The 19847-nt window shown below is 40.1% G+C and overlaps 1 long non-coding RNA gene across 1 annotated transcript in view; it reads left to right on the top strand.

The window, feature by feature from the left end:
* Positions 1-6896: 6896 nt before the first annotated feature.
* Positions 6897-19847, top strand: part of LOC308472717 — a 32499-nt gene continuing 19548 nt past the window's right edge. Inside the window, exons 1-3 of the long non-coding RNA XR_013983665.1 lie at positions 6897-7037; positions 13346-13483; positions 13845-13943. This is a non-coding gene — a long non-coding RNA (uncharacterized lncRNA). The remainder of the gene's footprint in view (positions 7038-13345; positions 13484-13844; positions 13944-19847) is intronic.

The following is a 19847-nucleotide window of genomic DNA, read 5'->3' on the forward strand; positions in this document are numbered from 1 at the left end:
TCTTGAATGGCTAACTCATTGCTGAATACAGAGGACATGGGTGTTGGCTTGTTTGAAAGCAACATTTCTGACAAGAATTAAGAAGGCATGAAAAATGAAGTGTGAATTAAATCAGCTGAGAAAAGATGAAGCCCGAGTGTGTTCTCTTCTGTGTGAGAGCAGCTCATGACTGCAATGGCTGGCAACTCCTTACGAAAGGTTGATTCAAGTAGTAATTTTGAGAGATTTATTTAATGTAGGAAAATGTGTTATCCCTTACAGGCTGGTTGTCTTCATCAGGAACATGCAGTACGACTTGGCCCTATGACTAAATTACCACAAAAACTATGCTGGCCCACCCATGGGTTTTTCTCACACAACTTGATATTTGAGCAAGTCACATGAAATGCTTCACCATCCCCTTTGCAACACATACATTCAATCTGTGCACTGGGGAAAAAATCAATACTTTTTCAGATTAAAAACAGCCCTAAAATCTTTAAGATCCAACAGTCAGAGGAGAATATAGCAGCCCTTTCTCAAGTTGTTCTCCCTCTCATCCACAATGATCTAAAACAGCTACAGTGGTACCTTGGGTTAAGTACTTAATTCGTTCCGGAGGTCCGTTCTTAACCTGAAACTGTTCTTAACCTGAAGCACCGCTTTAGCTAATGGGGCCTCCTGCTGCCGCTGCACCACCAGAGCACGATTTCTGTTCTCATCCTGAAGCAAAGTTCTTAACCTGAAGCACTATTTCTGGGTTAGCGGAGTCTGTAACCTGAAGCGTATGTAACCTGAGGTACCACTGTACTTCCTAGCCACAGAAAGCCAGATAATACAGACACAAACACAGGGTCCAGGCCCAGCAGCAAACCAGGATGCCAACTTTGCCCCCATATCGACTTGGGCAACACTCTTACCAAAGCTAATAATGTCAGACACCAGACTATTCACTTGCTCATTTTCCAGTGGTGCATACAATCATATGCCAGCAATGCCCATCTGCACTGTGCGTAGAACAAGCCAGCCTCCACAAAAACAATGAATGGACATGAAGAGGACATCAGAAATAGCAATATCCAGAGAACATTTTAACATACTTGGGCACTCTGTAACTGACCTTAATATGGTCCTACAAAAACACAGACTCCAACAGAAAACTCCAGTGGGAAACTGTTAATTACAATTTATCAGGCAATTCAGTTATGTCACCTGTAGCTTGAATTAATATTGTTTTGTTTTTAATCACATTGCATGTGATTATTGGCTTACCAATGCCGGGTTATTTGTTTTATCACCAACGCTGCCTCACTATATGGTCAACGCACTGTTGTGTTAATTGGTCAGGGTAACTTTGACTTTCAGGTAAATGTTGTCATTTAATTTCCCTCTAAATTTGCTCCTCCACGTGCCACACGCTACATGTGTATTTGTGCTTGCCAGTTCAGGACTGCACAACATGCATCAGATAAAGTGAAGTATAGACCACAAAACTTATGCCATTAAAAAAAAGTTGGTCTATAAGTTGCCACAAGACTCTCTCTTACTTTTTTATAACATTGGAGCACATTCACCTATGTTTTGCACGTGACATCATCATTTTATGTGTTAACCTTGTCTCTAAAATTATTCCTTTGTGTTATCAATCATTCTGTTTGTTAGTTGAGCTCTTTTTTTTGCTTTATTTTTTTCACGGGTTTGGTGGAACAATTTACGGTGTGTTAAAGAAGGACTCCATAGTGACCAAACATAGAAAACTGAGCTCACACTTGGATACACTGTGGTATAATAAAATACTCCAATAAGATTGGCATAGATGTTAGGTAAAATAAAAATGCAAATACTCAGAAGATCAATAACATTCCATTCTTCCTGACCCATAATTTACAAGACACTTGAGACTCACTTACTGATGAAGATAATATACACTGTTTGGGTATTTTCATTGAAAGCTGGCATTGGTTACACAGATAGTCTAAGACATCTTGATTACTAAAAAAAAAGGCTGAACACAGAAAATGTTTACAGTAACAAAATGGTTTGTATATCATGCTAAGTCATAGTTTGATTTAAACCATAATTTCACCATGATTATGCCTCCCACCCATTATGATGTTTCCCCCTGCCCTCATGGGTACAAGACTTATCAACTATACAGTGGTACCTCAGTTTTCGAGTGTCTCGGAAGCCGAATGTTTTGGTTTTCAAACGCTGAAAACCCAAAAGTAATTCCTTCCATTTTTGAACGTGTTTCGGAAGTGGAACAGCTTCTGCTATGTGTTTAATTTTTCCAACTGAACCTGCAGCCAGCCCTTTGTGCCTCGGTTTTCAAATGTTTCAGAAGTAGAACGGTCTTCAGGAACGGATTCTGTTCAAGAACCGAGGTACCACTGTATTATTATTATTATTATCATCATCATCATCATCACCATCATTTATATTTGTCGGTTGTTTTATACAAATAAGTCTCAAAGGAATTTATCATGATAAAATACAAACAAATATAATTAATTTTAAGCCAGAAAGTTTAAAAACAATGTACAATACATTTATAAAATGATCATCCAACCAGTCTTACCTCACTACCACTAAAATATCAGCACCACTTAACTATCAAAGGCCTTGGTAAATAAAAATGGAGTAGCTTGGTGTCTAAAAACAAACAATGATGTCGCCAGATGTATTTCTCTGGGGATAGCATTCCACAAATGGAGAGCAGGGCCACCACTGAAAATATCTGCTGTTGTGTGGTCACCCTTTCCAACTCCCTAAAACTGAGCACATGAAGGAGGACCTCTGATTAAGACTACAAAATCCAGACCGGTTCATATGAGGAGAGATGGCCCAGGAGTTACTGGGGTCTTGAACCATCAAATGTTTTATAGGTCAAAAATTGCTCTTAAACTGTGCTGAGAAACTAACAGTCAACCCCAAATTGGTATAATATTGTTATGAGTCTTGGGGGGCAGGTTGCCATACCACCACCACCCCAATATCTTGGGCCAGCCCTAAAGCTGGCTACTGAATAGCTGTAGTTTCCAAAGGCAGCCCCATGTACAACACATTACAGTAATCTAACCTAATATGTCATAATGTTAGGTTCAATATCCCAGTATCTGGTTCAATAGATCTGTTAAGATCTTTGCACATTTGTCCTATTTAAAATTATTTCTCAAGGTGAATCTAGTTTGTTCTCTAAATCAAGCACTAAAGCTTCCACTATCTTTAATGCAATGATTTTCTTTTACGAACAAAATGGACAATAGCATCTCACTATATATTTTATGCTGATTTCACTACAAAAGGGGGTATTTCTTAGAATATTTGAATGCTAAGCAGCAGTTCTACTAAGAATCAGAGCTTGGCTGTACTGACCAATAATTCCAATAGTCACCACACCCATGTCATCTAAGTTAATTAAAAACAGAAGTGTTTTAAAAAGTAGTATCAGTGGATTTTGTGGGTTTCTGATTTAGCCTCTGCAAAAGTGAACAAAGTGATTTATTTCATACTGGCTGTGTATAGTTGTTTGATTGATGGGTAGCCCAATTCACAACCCAGTTCACCTGAAGCATTTGGATTTCAGCCAATTCAGTCCCATTGGCTTCAACAGATCGTTTTAAATGAAAAGCCTTTGGGTTAGTCAGGTTGTGGATTTGTCCGTAAAAAAATAATAATGATGATGATGTATACTGTACTTGTCTTGTCTTGTCAAGCAATTTATTTACAAAAGTGCTGCCCAGCATATATATTTGGTATCAGTATTTATTTAAAAATTTTGAAATGCACCTTTTGTGGTGCAGGTTTTAACAAACTTCAGAAATCTTTCCAAGAATTTAATGAAAGTGTTGAGAGGTCTAGGTTTCTGTCCTGCTAGCTTAATGCCACAAGCCTCATTTCTGATATTTTGCACCCTGGTTCTCCAGCCAGGGATATGACATTAAGCTGGAACAATACTGATGGGTTGCAAAACCACATCTACCTGTTACTCCTAGAGGATTAATGAAAACATACAAGTAAACAACAAAATAGAAACATTGAAATTGTTACGACTGTTAAAGCTCTGCACAATTTGGGACCATGATACCTTCTCTAATATGAGCCGGCCTGACCAAAGTTAATCAACAGGTGCTCTCCTGTGTGACCCTAATTCACATCTGACTGGAATGAAAGATGGAGACATTTTGGCACCTGAAGTGAAATGGTGCCCGCCCCCTGAGTCAGGAAAGAAGGGGTGAGTGCAGATCTACATCATAAACAAGTGGGGAAGAATCAAATCAATCTTACCCAATAGTTGAAGTGGGAATCAATGGCCATTGGGGGGAAGAAGAGACCCGCTCTGTATCATACTAGGTCGGGGGTCGGCAAGGCTGGGCTCTGAGGTGTAGAGAGCAGCAGGAGTGGCACTCTAGGAGGCTGAGACAGGCAAGGGCCCACAGCCCAGCTCCCTAGTTGGCCAGGTGGGGCTCACTAGCTCTGGGAGGACGGGGTGTGATTGCTCAGCTGGAGTAGGCTTGGAGCAGGTGAGGGTCACCTGCCTCATCAAGCCCAGATGCTGCAATCAGCAAAGTACAAAAGGGAAGCAGAACTGAGGGGCTGTGTTTGCTTACTGTCGATGGAACTTGGTTTGGATGCTCCTGGATCTCTATGGGACTGTGCTTTGGGTTTGACTCTGGACGGTATCCTGACTGCAGGACTTCAGACCTAGCTACCTGGATTGACCCTGGATTGTGTTTCCTTGACCTTTGGACTTTGCTCGTGTGGCTTGACCCCTGGACTTTGGACTTGACATACCGACTTGCTGCCAGGTAGGCCAGGGGTTCAGGACACCAAATCAGCGGAGCTGTCTCATTTGGAAGCAGATTCGCAAATGGAACTAGAGAATGAAGATTTGCTAAGATAAAATAAGCAGACTATCCAAGCCTTTTGTTGTATACCATATAGAAGAATTACCCTATAAAATTATTCTGTATTTTTATATATTCTTTCCCATTCCCTTGAGGTGGTTATTTTTGGCAGAGAAAATAGCAGGAAGGAAGGGTTAAGTATCCCCTTTCTCACACCATTCTTCCACTTAAACTGGGAGTCTCCAAGGGCTGCATTTCATTTTAAAAATACTGTCTGGTTTGACCCTGATTTTTTTAAGGTTCTGGTGTGCATTTTACTGTTGTTATATTATGTTTTGCATTATTTTCTCCGTGTCATGGTCTGCATTTCATTGACCTTTGTAAAATTCATAAATACAAAAGCTAAGTATAGAGTCTTAGCTTACTAAGCTTATGGAGTTTAGTTTAGAGTCGTCTGCTTCTTTGTGACCATCAAAAGACATTTCCTTGCTTGAAATAATTTAAATTGTGCTAACTGCGTTCCTAAACTTTGTGCTTAATGGTAATTTATTGCCATTTGATTTAGCTTTATGGTAGCCTTCTGGCAGAAGCAGTGATAGCAGCTGGAAGACTGCTCTCCCCCTTCCCCCATAAACTGGCATTTGACAATAATGAGATTTATTTTAAAAAACTGCATTGTGCATTTTGATCTAACAATGTTAAGCTTCCTTTTCCTTTTAGAAAACCTTTTGAATCTGACTGACCAAGAGAATCTCTAAATACAAACCAAAAGTTCTGACATCTTTTTGTTATGCAACTAGAGCACAGAAATAACTGAGGTATAAATAAAGATGTTTTGACAGGGATTATTGATCTAAAGAGAGACTAAACTGGAAAATGTGTTTATTAAGCCGTTATTTTTTGCCATATTGATATATGACACTGTCAAAGCCTAGGTCAGATAGAATGGCCTCTCAAGTTAATCCAACCATGGCACCACATTTTGTGTAATCCACATACTCTGTAGCCATAAGGGAAGAGTTGATTACAACTTAATTTTTTGCTTTTTTGTCTTTCTTTATTGCTATTAAATCATAAATCCCAAAGTAACAGTGGGTGTGTCAATAATGATCATTTGCTATACACCTGCCGTAGCTCTGTGTTGTTTCTTCAACTATATTTCTGCCAAAATACAGACATGATAATATGGTTTTGATTAAGTCTATTCAGTTCAACTGTTGAATCGGTAACTTCCCCTTACTGCTCTTCCTCTTCTTAACACTCAGCTCTGGATGTTTTGTTTACTTTCGTTTAAAATGATAACGAAAATGTACTCACAATCAATGTTCTTCAACCTTGGGTCCTTAGATGTTATTGCACTACAACTCCCATTATCCCAACGACATTTGGGAACCCAAGGTTGATGAACATTGTTAAATTACCACAGTGATCTCTCGAAATCTTCAATTTCAGTCAATTCTTTCTTCCAGAGAAAAAGCCTGTCTCTGGCTGCTATCCTTTGTTCTTACATAACTGTAGGAAACTAGGTTCATACGCTGTAACAAAGAGACTGTGCTCTCTGACAAGGAATAATGACATCTGCTAGAAATAAAATGAGTGCATTGGATGCTATTCAGTTCTGAAACTCTGTCTGGAGAGCTGCTGAAATCCATAGCTTAGCTGCATGTGCTTCACATGCTTATTTACTCCATTTCTCTACCATTCTTCCTCCAGTGAGATCAGAGTGGCAAGGTTGATCTCCCCTTCCAGTTTTATCCTCACAACAACCCTGTGAATAGGCTTGGCTTTGACAGGTCAGGCCCACAGGAGGCAAGGGGCCTGTGGAGGATTGGAGCAGGGGGGGAGGCAGAAGGGAATGGGCAAGGCCTGGCTTGGAGGGGGCAGCTGGGAACTACCACGCAGCATCGGAAAAAGTGCAGGGGAAAAAATCATGAGGGGTCAAATAATGAACGCTGTTACGCCCAATCAGAAACAGCCACTGCCGCAGCCAATTGAAAAACAGACCAATCGCTGAAAACAATCGCCAGCTACCAGCAAGGGGGAAAAAAGTTCCAGGTTTAAGCAGTGGATGCACACAGTAGCATGGGGGGGATTGGGAGAACAAATGGAAAAAACAACAAAACAACAGTCGGATGGGCCGATGGCGCACATGCCACCAGTGAGGGCTCCGCGTGACCTAGGTTCGCCACTGTTGTCCTATGTTTTACTCAGGTTGGCACCCCTGGTACTAGACCAGTCTTTTATCACTGGCTCATTTACTTAAGCATGATTTCCATGTTTACTCTTAGCTATACCCTGCTTTTCTGTAAACTGCTTAAGGAGCTTTAAAGCGCATTTAAAACTATAAAATAAAAAAAATGAAATGAAATTTTAACATTAGCAAAATTTCAACAGCTGTTGAAAATAAATTCCTTAAGCAGCTGCTCTAAGACAGCAGAATTTTTTTTGAAGAAAAGTCTGGTTCTGGTTGCATGCTGAAAAATCAGTGAAGGATCTCTTTGGGGGAGGTATTTAACAATCTAAGTGCAATAGATGAACAGTCCTGTCATAAATCCCCACCCCCTGTAATGAGACAGGACAGTTCTTAGGCCCTTGCCTGTTAAAGGAAGCAAGTTGGTATGTGATACTTAAATATTCTTTAAAAATTATTTGAATTATTGTTCCCCAGTTTTATTCTACAGGGTAGAATGGGTAAATGTTGTTTGTTTTGTTTTAACCGCCCATTATTGACTTCTTTTCGTATTTGCTGGTAGGAAAAAGTCATCACCCAAAGCCCGTGCAAAATCTATCAGCTTGGTGCTGTTATTTTTAACGTCCATTGACAAAAGGTCACATAATCCTCCTTGAAGCTAAGATGGTTAGAGCAGATGTTCAAAACTTTAAAAAGGAAAAAGGTGGGTGGGTTGGGAGGCAACTATCAGGACAATTTTGGGCAGCATGCTTTTCTAGAATTAGCAATGTGTCCTTTAGAATCTTCCATAACCTGGAATAGCTGTGAGTGTTTTTCTTTGGATGCCAAGTGACAGCCAGTGATGGGTAAATCAGCCACGCCTCTCACTTTGATTTCTAGCATTTTATAGCATATTCTTACACGCCACCCTAATCTCCGAGTGGTGCGAGTTTCCAGGGGTTTAGGCACTTACCAAGGGTTTATATTTCCTTTGGAAATGAGGCACAGCGGAGACTGTGGTGTCTTTATGATGTATGTGCAATAGACAACATTGCATACAAAAATGTATTTATTAGGTGAAACTCTCCATGAAAATGCTGATGAATTTTCAGAGAGGCTTCTAGACATCTTTTAAAAAAGAATACAAACAAAAATCATTAATTACTCTGCATTAATTTATTTGGTGCATTTAAATCCCACTTTTCTTCCCTCATAGATACTGTCTGGTTCCCAGGCAGTTTCTCATCCAAGTCTTGACCAGACCCCAAACATGACTGCATCAGGTCCTTTCAGACCACGCCGTAGGGCCATTAATATGAATTTTACTTTGCAATTATGATCAATTATTTTTTATTTACTTACTTATATCCCAACTTTTCCCTGACAGGGACTCAATGCCCCTTACACCTAAAATGGAACCAGATAAAAACATAGGGAAAGAAGTGCAATTATTTTTTTAGAAAACAATTAAACATTATGTTTTACAGATCTATGCTTTAATTACAGATACTGATAAATCAATAATACAAATCCTGTAACAAAAATATTATAACCTAAGAGTTGCTTTGAGGATCAGGCAAAGATCCATGTAGCCCAAATGTCTTTGAGAACCTAATAAGCATTCCATGAAGGTTGAGTGATTATGAGAACAAGACCTCACAGTGGGACAAGACCTCACTGTGGTTCCTTACAAATATTAATTTTTGGGAAGGGTAAATGGGTGAAGTCATTCTCCATCAAGGACTCACCATCATTGCTGTTCTCTCCTCTCCTTCCCCCTCCCCCTCGTACTCATACTAATCTTCAAGGTTGTTGCTTAAATCTGATTTTCCATCTGGATAAGGTGACTATGAAACATCATGGCCAGTGATCTGTGACTGTAACATCCCTAAAAAGAGACACATTTCCACACCCCAACTTGAACCCCTTTTTATTTTTAAGGAGGGGTTCTGCCTTTTTTAAATTTCTCACAAGTCTAACTAAATATATTTTGCCTTCCTAGGACTAAGCGTATGGGAAAAGGCTGCTCACAAAGTAAAGAATAATTTATATGTATTATCACAAATTTAAAGTACAATAATTTGCAATAAAACAGCAGACCAACATCAGAAATAAAACTGCATAAAAAAAGACTTTTCAGCGAACAGATTATAAATACATAATTGCAAGCTCTAAGTGGAAAATGTCAACAGGAACAAAATGGTCTTAAGAACCAATTTAAAAATAGGCAAATAGGAGGCTGGCTAGCTGAACCTCTCCTGAGAGACTTTTCTGTAATTCAGGCATCACAACAGAGAAAATTGTTGCTCTTTTCCATACTAACTCCACTTCTCAAGGCTAGTCAGACATTTCACACCTTTCAATTCCACAGACTAGAGTCACCTGGACTAGAAGTCACCTTTTTCTTCAACACTGGTGTGACAGACATCAATCAACCTCTTCTCAGTGCACTATGCCAATCATTTGGGGTTCCTTTTTCAGTCAGCCTAAAGTCTTCCCGAATCTTCTTTCTCAGTTCAGCTCATCTGTTGGCGATTTCCCATGTGGGAATAAACACCTCACCCATTCCAGTTCTGCTTTGAAGTATTTATTGAAGAATTAACACTATAGCTTGTATAACTACTGGCCTAAGGAAAATAAAACAGAACTATATACAGTACAGAGAATCATTCTTCCTCTCTGCTCTTCAACCATCCGGACAGAGTGACCAGCACACTCTTTCAGAGGTTTTCTCATACAAAAGTCTGTCACTGGGGAGAAAATTTGTTGCTAGGATCAAACTTGCTAGCGGCAAAACTATTCAAGGATAATTTCAAGTCTGTTTTTAGACTACACTAACACCTCTACCACACTTGAGGCCACAGGACTATCTTGGAGGGCATGGCAGAGACAGATTTAGGGGAGTGCGACTGGTTCAGAGCTTGGCTTAGGACAGTCTGAATGACACACGTTTAGCCCTCCACCATTTCCTCTCCCCCTGCCGCCTGACTAACATAGGACCATTAATTTCAATGGGTCTATTCAGAACATGGCTATAACCCTAAATGTTATTTCCAACCTTGCATGCAAATTAGAAATATTCTTGTTTTACGGGTGTTAGGATGGAAACAGGTGGCAGGCAGTCTTTCACCTGCTAAATAAATCCCACAAGGTGGTCATAAATACCTGTACTTCTGTTGTGTCTGCCAACAGTTCACAAAAGCCACTAAGCTTGAAGGAGGGAGGGTTTGGCAAGTAAGATTGTACTTAATTGCACCCTGTGTGTATACAACTACACAAAAACATATGTAGAAGGTGGTGGTTTAGAAGCAACTACAACAGTATGTTCGTGCAGACAGGCGTTTGTGTTAAAGGAACATTTATTGCTCAAGTTAACAGTGCAGTTCTGTTGCACCCAACGTTAACAAATGTTACATTGAATGTGGAGAATGAAGGGTTGTGAGTTGACAGGATGACCCTGCTGTTTTATGCTTCCTTCCATGTGCAAAGCTGCCCCAATAAATTTGGGTTTCCAATATTGAATAGCCAAAGCAACTCATGCCCCCAAGTGTTGTAACCATTTATCCCCTCCCCTATGCAAATGTGGAAAAGGCAGAAAGCTGATGAGAGCAGCCTTTTGGATTATAAACTTCCACCATCTGAGACTTCTGTGCTAAATAGCAGGTCAATGTTTGCATAACCGAAAACAAGGGCCGAGGAAATTTTATTTCAGCAGGGAAAATATTCCAATCCATTCATTTCCAATCCATTAATTTTTGTCTGGTTTTAGGAACTAGTAGAATACCAGGCAAGCTAGTGGTTGCTCCAAGCTCACACTGCATGCCCCCCATTTTTTTACAAAGCCATCCTTATGTTCCTATACAAATAATTTTTGAACTTTCACCACTTTGGAACTAACCTAAGTTTTGCTGCCTGTTTTTTTTTTTACTTCTCTATGGAAAATCACATGAATCTGACCTTTGAAGAAGTGTAAGTAAACCATTTTTAACTTATCAAACATGTGATCTTTTTCTATGCTGGGCGAAGTGGAGAACTTTGGAAGGTATATTTTAAAGGTCTAATAGGCTATATTCCTATGCTTTACTGTGCTTCATATTTTGTGATTTTAAATCTCTGCTGGCGTTCTCTTACCAAAGAGTACTTGCACCAAGCCTGGTTCTTGGCACCCAGGGAATTCTCTTTCTCTTTATGCATTTGTTTTTAATTTTCCCAGCCAATAATAGCAAATATGCTTCACTGTTCCCCTGAAGTGACAAAATGGCTGAAGCAAGCTATGATTTGAGGCTGGCACTCAGGAAACATAGGCAAACATGGCAATTGATTTCATCATTCTCCAATAGTGTGAATGATTATTTTAGAAATCTCCTTCCTCTATACTTTTGTTGTTGTTGTTTTTACTATTTCACACTGTGGCTGATATTTCCGAGGGAAAATTCTGTCTTGCCTTTTTCTCAAAACACGTGTGTGTGTTTAATGTTCTCCTTTCTGCTTCAATGACTGCACGAAGTGCTATTATCTGTTTTCTCCCTGAGCATTAAAGCAATTCTTTAAGTGACAGACCTGCCCAGAATGTTTCTCTGATCATTATGAGACTGCCAATCGCAATTGTTTTTGTAGCAATTTTATGATCGCCTAGCCATGTGGACTAAAAAACTTGTTTTATTTAAAAGGAACGCGCTTTTGTATGGCGTAATGAGACTGGGATACAAATACCTCTCAGTAGGACACATTCTTGTGAAATGATTTAGTGTCCCAGCTGGGATTTGGCTCCTAGAGAGATTTCCAGATTTGTTGCTTACTGACGTTGGTTCGTGTTTAGGGAAGAGAGAGCAATGTTACCTTGTGAGAAAAGCCAGTTGAGGGTGAGGGGTGGAATGGGGGGATGCAGTGGCGAGAAAAATAGTCTTGATTTTCCCAACACTGGCTTGATGTATCACAAATGACATATTAGGGAATAATATTGCTTTCCTCTCTGCTGCTCATTTGATAACAAGGTTTCCCAAATGTAGGTCTCCAGTTGTTTTTGGACTACAATTCCCATCATCGCTGACCACTGATCTCTCTAGTTAGGGATGATGGGAATTGTAGTCCAAAAACAGCTGGAGAACCAAGTTTGGGAAACCCTGCTCTATAAGAACTAAGGAGACAGTTTGCTGGATCCATGAAAAGTAAGGGACTTCAAGTGGACTTCATACAATGACCACCCAAAAAGGGGAAATGCATCTCTCACACCCAAAGGAGGCCACAGATTAACAACGGGGGAAATGCATGTGCTAATTTATATGAATTTTTTATGTAACCACTATTCACCAATGGTAGCCAAACTCTGTCCCATCTGGAAAATGGACCTCCAACCCATGGTTGCACCAGCCTATCAAATGAATAAAATGCAAGCCATAAATAATTTATAAACTAAACATAAAGGTAAAGGTAAAGGGACCCCTGACCATTAGGTCCAGTCGTGGCCAGCTCTGGGGTTGCGGCGCTCACCTCACTTTATTGGCTGAGGGAGCCGGCGTACAGCTTCCGGGTCATGTGGCCAGCATGACTAAGCCGCTTCTGGAGAACCAGAGCAGCTCACGGAAACGCCGTTTACCTTCCTGCTGGAGCAGTACCTATTTATCTACTTGCACTTTGACGTGCTTTCAAACTGCTGGTTGGCAGGATCAGGGACCGAGCAATGGAAGCTCACCCCGTCGTGGGGATTCAAACCGCCGACCTTCTGATCGGCAAGTCCTAGGCTCTGTGGTTTAACGCACAGCGCCACCCGCGTCCCTAAACTAAACATATACTTACTTATATCTGTAAATATGCCATTATGGCTCACTGAATGTATACCATGCAGGATTGTATCATATCTTCAGCAGAAGGGACATGGGTAGCGCTCTGTCTAAACCACTGAGCCTCTTGGGCTTGCAGATCGGAAGGTCAGTGGTTTGAATCCCTATGACGGGGTGAGCTCCCATTGCTCTGCCCCAGCTCCTGCCAACCTAGCAGTTCAAAAGCACACCAGTGCAAGTAAATAAATAGGTACCACTGTGGCAGGAAGGTAAACGGCATTTCCATGCGCTCTGGCTTCCATCATGGTGTTCCGTTGTGCCAGAAGTGGTTTAATCCTGCTGGCCACATGACCCGGAAAGCTGTCTGTGGACAAATGCCGGCTCCCTCGGCCTGAAAGCGAGATGAGCAACGCAACCCCATAGTCGCCTTTGACAAGACATAACTGTCCAGGGGCCCTTTACCTTTACCTTTTTACTGAACCAAAGAAGAACAAAGCAATTTGTAGATCCAACAATTGAAATGACCTCAGAGTTCCAAGTGCAGGTCCCAATCCGAGCAACACTTACAGTTCCTTATAGGCACCTGATGGTAGAGCAGGAACCTGGATAAATCTGCAACTCTTGAAGCAGGCAAAACATCCAGGCCTCTTCCAAACTCTCTGCCTTCTCCTCCAAGCTGGCTTCCGGAATTCTCCTACAAGAAAAAGGTTAGTGAGCATGCTCCACTGCTGCGGAGAAAAGGGGAAGGGGTCAGATTATGGGCCCTCTGTTGGCTTTTACAATGTCTCTTCCCTGCTCCTAATAAGGATTACAGTATGGGTTACCTATAGATGCAAATTTATAAATAATTGCTATGCTTTACAGGCTTTTGTTTATATGTTTAAGTTGTTTATATACTGCTTACCTAGTGAAGTTTCTAAGTGGTGTATATAATTTTTTTTTTTAAAAGCTTGCAGTAGATTTATCAATTGAAATTAAACAGAAAAACAGAAAATGTCCTTAAAATTGCCTGTTGAAGTAGAAAGGTTCAATAGAAGTTCAACAAGGAGTCATCTTGTCTAATCGCAGCGAGGAAGAAGTGCCACAGAATTCGGTCTACAATACTGAATGCACAGCTTCTGGTGCACTGGCCCGGCCTAGCCCAGTTCAACACCCTGAGATGAAATGGTAAGGTGCCACCTTTCCCTGGCCACTCCCTCCCCTCTCCCAAATTTCTCCCCCATCTCTAGTGTAAATTAATAGACATTTAAAGCAAAAAATCTTGATTATTATTCCTCCCTACCCATCTGTGCAAGTGATAGCCATTTGTTTGGTCCTGGAACACATACTTTCCTATGACTAATCATTATATTATATGATCTGTCTCACCTCATGAGTTTGCTCGAATAAGTTTACTCTTTCACTGGCTGAAACAGATTCCTTGCAGTTCGCAAAATAGAGTACATATGGGGCTGCATGTGACTTTGCCGTGCGACTATGTTATAGTGAATGCCAAAAGGGGAGAAACACGTGGAAACAAAGCATGATTTTCAACTTGCAGACCCTTGAGTTAAATTTAAGTGAGCACATATGGGGGTAAGTGGCAGAACTGAAATATGACTAAGGGAGAGGGTGGTATTTCAGAACTGGAAATCATGGAAATTTTGATCAGCAAGATGGAAACACTGGGGTTTCAGCTACATTCTTCTAGAAAGAACCCAAGAAATCTAACAAAAACTTGGATGTGCTTAGAATAGCCATGCACATCAGCCACAGAAATATACATACATTTTGTTTGGGTCACAACACTGATGGAAAAATGTTAGGCTTTCAATTCCAGGCTCTGGAAGCACCCATGGTTCAAATGTGCATTTCTTTTCCAGGGGTGAAAATCCATCCTGCAAGTTTCAGGTAGATGCTGGTTGTTCATGGTATTGACTGGCAGGGCCCCTAAAATGTCATCAAGAAGCCTTCCTACCCCTCCTGTCCTAGACCTGCTTTGCACTTAGCAAAAAAACCATATATAGATGTACAGATATAGTAAGAGAGAGCAACAAATGAATGCATATGTCCATTACTATTCTTGCAACACTTTGAAATGGGGGAAGGGCAAGACTGAGCTAGTATTCACTTCACTGTTGCAACTGAAATGACAGGTATATGTGTTCTGAAGATGGAAAACAGGGACAAACTGTGAGCTCTCCTTTAATATTAGGTTTGTCTTAACCCTTAAAAATTGGTTAATTTTAGATTTCTTCATTTATTGTTGCAGCAAAGATTATTATTTTCTGTCCTATTGCACCTTTATTCTGCATTAATATGCTTAGGGATGGAAAAAGAATTTGATTTAGTACACATTTAAAGGCAAATCTTTTTCCGCTTTTTGAAACAATATGTGAACTGAAACACAGCTGTCCTCTGAAATTTGCACATCTGAATTTCACAGTGCAGTTCTCCAACCAGTTTTTACACACAAAAAATGCATATGTTAGGGAAAGCTGTACATAAATAGGAAAGTAAAATACAAACATGCATTATATTAGAGTAAATTACTTGCAGAAATGTGTACATTAGTCAAAACTGCATATAAAAATGTGTGTGTTCAGAAAAACATCATGCTAAAATCTGGTGAATTTTCATGAGGATTTTTTTAACAAACAAAAAACTTGCAAATTGTTGCAAAATGTGAAGAACGCAATTTAAAACTGGAAAAGATAGAAACTGAGACAAGCAAAACTGAGACAGATCCACCCTCAATGTGCTGTTCACTGCTGTAAGGGCCTTTGGGTTAAAAAGCACCATATAGCATACCTTAACATAACATTTTTTAAAAAAGAAAAATCCTCCATGCAAAAGACCATTAAATCAACGGTCTAAAATTATCTAACCATAACACTGCTTAAAGCACCTCACAGGAAAGGTGCCAGGACCTGATCATTGTCCACAACCATTTTTTGCCCTTCTTTAACATGTATGCTGTAAAAGGGGGCAGAGTTTGAAGTTCATCCTCCTCCTTTCTTAAATAATTGGATCCATTCTGTGAGAGTTGAGCTTCTCGGTCATTCCCTTGTTTGTTTGAAATAAACAAACAAATTAATAAAATATTCTCTATAATTTTTCAGTTGCCCGCAAGACTCTGAAAAGCTACATTTTCCCCCAGAAAGAAATAAAAGACCATTGTTAAAGAGATTATTTTGCGATAGCCTTCAAAGCATATGATGCAATTCCATCAACTTCAATTGCTCTTAAGGGAGACCCAAATTTTGATGGTATAATTCAGTTTCAAGAGGCCTGCTGATAGGGCTCATTAGTTTAATTCCACACATTGTGCTTATTGAATATATAAGTAATTTGCTACTCAATGAGCTGTGAACATTTTCTGGGCACCTTCCATCTCCTTTTTATTTTCCAGCCTAGACAATTAGATCAGAAAAGAGCAGAACATATAAAAAAAAATCTTAGAACATGCAAGTAAGCATGACTGGATTGGCTTTTGGCCTTATTTTTATCCACCATAATGTTTCTTCAAGCTTAGAAATGTGTTTGCTCCACAGTTTGTCCTATTTATATGCCGAAGTTTCAAAGTTCAACTATTTTAGACTTCTGTGCATGGAAAATAAGTGTGGCTGTTTTTGTTGTTGTTATTCTGCATTGGAAATAAGATACCCAATGATTTATTAAATGTGAAATAAAATAGAGAGACAATTTATCATCAACACTTGGACACATCTGACTAATCCTTTCCCCCCGTAAATAAAATTTGCAAACTAAACATTCAAACCCAGCTGAATATATTTATGAGGAATCATAGTTGTAAACTCTATTGATGTTTCAATGTGAATATTTTATACTGAAGTTCTACAATTTCCCTTTTTAAAAACAAAAATTCAGATCGTCAACAAAAAATAACTAAGGGTAAATAATAAGTTTTGGCTACTCCAGTGCTGTTGACTTCCAGCATTGGCAAAAGGTTCCATCAACTATATTTATCCTTGTAACGGTGAAGTCGTACTGGTACGAAGGTCTACTTTTCACCAGTCTTGAAAGTAGACCTTGCACCAGAGCAATAATAGCTACCATGTAATGATAGAGCTTTTATTGAGGGTGAAAGAGGAGAGCGCAAAATATGGTCTGAAGCTCAACATCAAAAAAACGAAGATCATGGCAACTGGTCCCATCACCTCCTGGCAAATAGAAGGGGAAGAAATGGAGGCAGTGAGAGATTTTACTTTCTTGGGCTTCATGATCACTGCAGATGGCGACAGCAGCCACAAAATTAAGAGACGCCTGCTTCTTGGGAGAAAAGCAATGAAAAACCTAGACAGCATCTTAAAAAGTAAAGACATCAGCTTGCCAACAAAGGTCCGTATAGTAAAAGCTATGGTTTTCCCAGTAGTGATGTATGAAAGTGAGAGCTGGACAATAAAGAAGGCTGATCGCCGAAGAATTGATGCTTTTGAATTATGGTACTGGAGGAGACTCTTGAGAGTCCCATGGACTGCAAGAAGATCAAACCTATCCATTCTTAAGGAAATCAGCCCTGAGTGCTCACTCGAATGACAGATCGTGAAGCTGAGGCTCCAGTACTTTGGCTACCTCATGAGAAGAGAAGACTCCCTGGAAAAGACTCTGATGTTGGGAAAGATGGAAGGCACAAGGAGAAGGGGACGACAGAGGATGAGATGATTGGATAGTGTCTTCGAAGCTACCAGCATGAGTTTGACCAAACTGCGGGAGGCAGTGGAAGACAGAAGTGCCTGGCGTGCTCTGGTCCATGGGGTCACGAAGAGTCGGACACGACTAAACGACTAAACAACAACGATAGAGCTTATAAATTAGAGTTTATAAAGCTACCCCCTCAGTATTAATGAAATGGACTTGCCCTATAGTCTCATGGCTTAGTCTAGTTTCAAAGGTGAAGTTGTTGCTCAAGTTTGTATAAGAAGTTGCTGAGCATAAAGCTATTCCAAGCCGTTCCTCATTACTTTAGCCTGTCTGTGGACCCAGAATCAACCAGTACTGGTCCACTGTTACTGGAATAAATATAATGCAGAAAGGCATTTTCCTCTTGGGCAAATGGTGCCTTTCTTGTGGCTTAGGGCACAAGAGCAAAAGACACAAACCAGGACCAATAACAATAATTTTATTATTTATACCCCACCCATCTGGCTAGCTTTCCACAGCCTCTCTGGGTGGCTTCCAGCAGAATATCAAAACATAATAAATATAGAAACACAATCCGCCAATCCGCCAGTTCTTGCACTGTGCCATTAATTTCAAAGAGGCTTGAGCATTTCAGTGGACTGTGCCCTGAACTTTTAGCCCTAGCAGAGAAAACGGAAGTAGGGGAATCACAAGTGATAATCTTGTATTGGGATGCCATGGGAATTCCTCACAACACTTTCTCTGGATTGAGAAGTGGGCTTCCATCTGTGTTCCCTTAGTAGCCTATAATGCTGATCAGATTTATAAAAAGCTATTTTGTGATGGTAGGTCCGCTTTCTGTGGTTAAATCCATGGCTATGCCATTTAACAACTGTTTTAAAAGCCTGCAGGAACATAAGCAGGTAACTCCAGTATCAAATGATTCCAAAAATAGCCTCTAGCACAAGTTCCTAAAGCTTTTGCCTGATGTGCATAGAAAGATAATAAAACCACTGCTAATATATTTTCCACTTACATTTCAGTCAGGAATAGCAATCCTACTTGGGGCTTTTTCTGGTTTAATGCAAATATCTCCATAGATTGTCTCCAAAATTAGTCTTACTAACATGGAAACTGTGAAACATTTTCAACCCCTTCTTCAAATTTTACTAATTGATTTATTCACCCAAATTTTGACTGCTGCATTTTCCTTTCTATCTAAAGTTTCTGGCATCTCTGTTAGTATCTGGAAGATTTATACTAACTGACTTTATAAGTGGATATACAGGTATCACACTGACTCAAAATGTATCTTAAAATCAGAAGAAAACCAAAATAATGAGGAAAGCATTACTCTTAAGATTTCATTTGTAGATGCTTTCAGTAACGTTAGCACTGGTTGGATAGAAAAATAATACTAATAAATATGAGAGAGGGTGCTTAATGGGAGCATCCATTGAGATAAAGGATTCCCTGGTGATCTACTGAGAATCAACCAGAGATCCAGTGCTTTGTTTCTGGGGGGACGCAGAAAATAAGGAGTGACTCTGATTAACAGGGACCATTGGCGCATGTGTCATAGCCTGAATAAAAAGGAAACTGCATATCTTTGAACCTACATCACTTACGATTGCCATATTTTTTCTGTGTTTCTCCTACCAAGTAGAAGATAGGTCTTCTTACTACAGCCTTTGAGTACCCAGTTCTGTCCTGCATTTCCTGTTCAATATCTCTTAGGATGATAAAGTTGAAAACATTGAGATGTAAACCCGGTTCCATGACAAACTGTGGGTGAACTGCACAATGTAGTACTGCAGATTGGGGGAGCCAACAAGAAATGCCTGTCCAGAACTAATTGGTATTTTTTCGGGGGGGGGGGGGTTTGTATATGTGCTAAACTTGTAATTCCATCTATTTATTGGCTTGCAGTAGGGATAAATTTGTGAATTCACAAAAGGGACATCGCGATCATGCGCCGCACTTTGCTGGCTTTGAAAAGCTTGTGAGTAACACTGAGCAATTAAGATGCCCTTTTTATAGCTCTTTCAAGTGTAATCAAGTGAATAATTGAATAAAACCGAATGAAGGCCACAGCAGGCCACCCACAAGTATGCTGGCTTTTCATAGCTGCTACAAACTGATGAGAAACTCAGGGTGGGGGAGGGCCATCTATTTCACAATGCTCCTCATGCTGTATGGATTATGCAGTGAATTTGAGGCTTGGCTTTACGTTTTTGGATTCTTAACCACAAAGGTGGCAGCATCGTTGTTACTTAATTTGCTGATGCTCAGTAGTTTCTTAGGACTGTCTGCTCTAAATTACATTTGCTTGTTTTTAGTGGCAGAAGCCTCCCAGGGTACGCCTGCCTCTTCACTGGCGGCGCTGATTTGGGGCAAGATCATGGGAAGATCTTGCCCCAAACTGGCAACAATGGCGATACTGCTTCC

This window comes from Podarcis pityusensis, assembly GCF_964106645.2.
Source record: "Podarcis pityusensis genome assembly, chromosome: 3".
Classification (NCBI taxonomy): Eukaryota; Metazoa; Chordata; class Lepidosauria; order Squamata; family Lacertidae; genus Podarcis; species Podarcis pityusensis.